The sequence below is a fragment of the Myzus persicae genome, unplaced genomic scaffold (genome assembly GCF_001856785.1).
Source record: "Myzus persicae strain clone G006 unplaced genomic scaffold, MPER_G0061.0, whole genome shotgun sequence".
Classification (NCBI taxonomy): domain Eukaryota; kingdom Metazoa; phylum Arthropoda; class Insecta; order Hemiptera; family Aphididae; genus Myzus; species Myzus persicae.
Window position 1 is genome coordinate 495,262 of NW_019104122.1, and position 4,448 is coordinate 499,709.

A 4,448-nucleotide genomic window follows, 5' to 3' on the forward strand; every position below is an offset into this window, starting at 1 on the left:
ATAATTATTACCACGTCGTTGAACAACAACTAATAATGCCGAAGGTATAATATAGGACGATAATAATATACGCACGTCGATTAGTATTCAGTCAACGAATGTAATATAATATCATTAAAATATTATTGTTATCACATCTTTCGATAACTATGAATATTCAATTGACACCACTATAACAATACGTGTGAAGCTACAACACCAGAGTATTTTTATAATTGCACCGATTTGCATGTATCGAAACTCGACTAATTATTATTTATTGGTGCGCACCGTTTGAAATCGAGTACAATAGTCTGTACCTAAGTGTCTGTATTAATGTATACCGTGTTCAACATTTGTAGCAGTTTCCACTCGTGTTAATAAATATTTTTAATTTTTTTCGTTCTATAAAATAATAAAATTGTATGTCATATTATTGTTTTGTATTACCTACATGGGTATTACCCATATATTTTTATGTATATAATGTACAGAGTAAAACGAAAATGTGTCCACGTTAATTTTGTGTTATTAAGTGAGTATTTCGTTCAACTGCTACACGGTTGTCTTGATATTATATATAGGTACAGAGTGATTCTCAAATTAGACTAATCACCCAATTTTTTATTTATTTATTTATTCAAATACTAAGTTTTGGAATAATTTTAAATATACTCAAAGACCATATTTTAAATTCTTGAGATTTTTTGTACTACTTAATGACTAAGGAGTGTCATGTTTCTATAAACTTCTGTTTTTGTTTTAACGAGAAAATTCCTTTTTTTACTGTAAATTATTTAACAGATAATTTTTAACACTAGGTACCTATGTATTTATAGTATCACATTTATTTTAATAAAACCATTTTTAAGGATAATTATTCTAAGGTTAGGTTAAAGATTTTAGTATCTGCTAAAATACTCTTTCAAAATTTGAATTATGTGCAATAAAAAAATTCAAAAAAATTATCCACTCAATAATTTACATAAAAATGGGACTTCACATTTAAACACGGAAGTTTATTTAGATTTTGAAAACATTATGGCCTTTGAGAATATTAAAAATTCCAAAAATCAGAATTTAAAATAAATTCATTATTCAACAAAAAAAATGGAAGTGAGCATAATGTGCTTGACTAATCACCCTAAATATATTAATCTTATATTAATGTATTTACATATGCAGACGGAACAAAAACAATATTTTACATAATTCATCGTATTATTTTTGAAACGTGTGCACGAATAATCAAAGGCCTAATTAGTAACTACCTAAGCAAATTATTAGAACCGATATCACACTCTATACTTTGTGCGTGTGTCGAAATGTCATTATCAAAATATCTTTCATTTGTTTTTATTAGCCGGTGATCACGTTATTTGCATTCAACTATATTCATCAATTTGCGACTGTTATGTTTATATATTTTATAGTCATATGCATTAGTTCACTTATGTTAATAGTTTCTTGAATTAGTTGACAGAGTTCATTATCAAGTCTTATATTTACCATTTACGATACTTGTTTGAGTATCATTCGACGAATAAGCGTACTTTTGCGTAATTTATCGGCAAGTTAAAATTGTAATATAATATCATCTCTCAATATTTTACTTTGTATATTATTATAGTCGCATTTATACATAATACCTATGGACGATCACTGTACTTGAACTTGCATATTGATATATATATATATATTTATATAGTGGATAAGTGCAGTATAATTATTTATTTTCGATTCTGAGGTGAATATAATAAATATACCTATATATTTCATTAAAGAAAATTTGTTGAGATAAAAAAAATCATTAAATAATTTTTAATGAAGCCTTCCTTTGGACAGTCAAGACTTGAATGTACTTAAGTTTATAAAAAAATTCTCACTTGATTTTCATACATTTTAATATTCATTAAGTTTTTCGCTACGAAAAAGGTAAAAATAAATAATATATTAGGTTTACGCGTATTTCGCACATTTGACAATAGTAATAATTTTCAGGATTTCACTCGCAAGTCGGCCCTGCCGAAAACCGCTTGCTTATATGTTCGCACGAAACGAAACCCCCAAGACTGAAATCGGTCAAGACTTATACTTATCAAATTTTCTTTTGTTATAGATATCAATAGAATATTACATGCGTGTGTCGAAATTCTCATTCCTGGCTCCTGTTGTCTATAGGTCAGCGGGCGTCACGCAAACGGCCAAATTCGTGTTAAAATGCCAACCCCTATACGAGCCTCTCCCCCCTTCCCGGACATCACTGCATAAAAAGTAAGTTGAAGGACACCGCGCGTACACATGAAAACAACTACCAGTTTTATACCATGCTGCCGAATAACGTCGTTCTATTTACCATTTCAACGAATCGGTATAATTAATTTGACTTCTCAACGACCATTAAACACGAAAGTAAAGAGTGTATATCACGTAAATTTATAGGTGTATATAATATAATATTATTATATTGTGCAGCTCCCCTTCGTGAGCGAGAAGTCCCGGAAAACATCTGCAGCAAAATTGTTTCAAGCAAACCTTCGCTCTCCCTGCGCCCACCTCGTCGACGAAAATCTAGTTTTGAACCCGCCGCTTTGCGAATTTTGAAGTGCCTCATCAAGCCTATAAAATAGAGACGTTCTATCCACAGCCAACTTATCCAGAGAAATCGGCTCTAAAACAGAAGTCCGATACAACATAATATTAGGTTTCTGAAATATTATAATAGTAAGTAATTATTATTTATTATTATTGTCGTGACTCGTGAGTGACCATTTACACATACTATTTATTGACGAACAAATTAATGGTCACGTTTTTCAGAATCGATTTTATGATAAAATATTTGATGCGATAATTATTATTACGTTCACTATAAGATATGTTTTCATTCATTATTTTAGGTTGTACGTTTGTGAATGCTACGATTAAAGATATGCAGATGGTTACCCATCGGGACTACTGTCTTGGTGACAAATGAATTGGTAAGCAAAACATAAACTGTATAGCTCTCCAAACGGTATGGAATCATAATAATTACTACTACGATTATAAATCATAACTCAAAGGTATATCAGTTATTCTATTCAGTGCTATTATAAGTATAAAAATTAAAATAGCATAAAATAAGTTTTTATAATGTTGATATATGGACGGTAATAGTTTTTTTTACAGCTGTATTATAGTCACTTCGGAAAACCATTCGTAAGGAGTTTTTTTATTATAGGTTGATGGGTAACGAGGATAATGCTATCTTACAACATGGTGATGGTACCTAGTGTTATATAAAATATTTAAAAAAAATTAATTTTACTTTATGCCTTATGGATAATTATAATAAACGCACAATTGGACACAGAGTACAAATGTAAATTAAATATACATGTTTAGTAGTAATAATACAACGTGATACAAATTTTATTTTATTCTATGAACTGTAATCATTTTTTATTAACAATTTATTTAAAAAAATAGATTAAAAACTGTAAGTTTGTTTCCTAACATTTGCACGACCATGTGAGAAGGCAATAATAAAATTTGTACTTGGGTAAAAATATGACGCACAGAAGTGAATCTTAAAGTGACATTATTGATACATTTAAAGTTATTAACATTTTGGGACAGTCAGTTTGTTAAATGTTAGTGTTTTCGTTTATTTGTCAAAAATATCAAAAAGTGGTAATTATTGCATTCAACATTTCAACACGCAATATAACAGTTTAAGTGAAACATTTAAAAATAATAATTAACGCAATCGTAGTAAGTCGGTGTTTACATTCTAAAAATACTCTTACCATTCGGTATATTATATGCTCAATTTGCTAAACGAAATACGTTTTAAAAATAGCAAGAAAATTATCCATTTCAAACTTTTAATAACTTAAATGTACTAGCAATAACGGTCTAAAATAATTTTAAAAAATGTTACTGTAAAACCATAAGCAAGTAAATAATAAGATTGATATTCTATTTGTTCCTAGATTTAATTTGAATAATGTTGAAAATGTTATAATTGTAAGAATTAACATCAACATTGCTTCGGATGACGACGAGTCAACAGTAGCTGGAAAAATACTTGTTTGCTCAGTAAATAAATTCGAATAGTTATTTTTTAATTTTTCTTTCGTTCGAAAGCAAAACTCTGCGTTTAAAGAGGATTACGGAAAGTCGTATATTGTAGTCATTGGGTTTCTTTGCGAAAACACCGTGGTTAAATGATAAATTATAATAGGTACAAATAATATTTTATTCTTCACGTACCTAATTTAATTGCATGTAAATACTATTAATAAATGTAACTTAATATTAATAAATCAATGTTAACACCAATGACCTTAAACGTCACGTATAGCTTCTAGTGATTCTAATTTATATTTTTTACACAAGACGGGGAGCGCCCGCAACACATTTTAATTTACCACCACGGTTGAGTATTTATTGCCTGCCCATGTGCCGGAACAGACACGACTGCA

At 29.2% G+C, this 4,448-nt stretch overlaps 1 long non-coding RNA gene across 1 annotated transcript; it reads left to right on the plus strand.

Annotated features, from left to right (window-relative positions):
• The first annotated feature begins 230 nt into the window (after positions 1–230).
• LOC111038967 lies at positions 231–4,021 on the plus strand. The gene is made up of 4 exons (XR_002605046.1): positions 231–514; positions 2,099–2,391; positions 2,455–2,703; positions 2,880–4,021. It is a non-coding gene; the product is annotated as an uncharacterized LOC111038967 (long non-coding RNA).
• Positions 4,022–4,448: the final 427 nt, after the last annotated feature.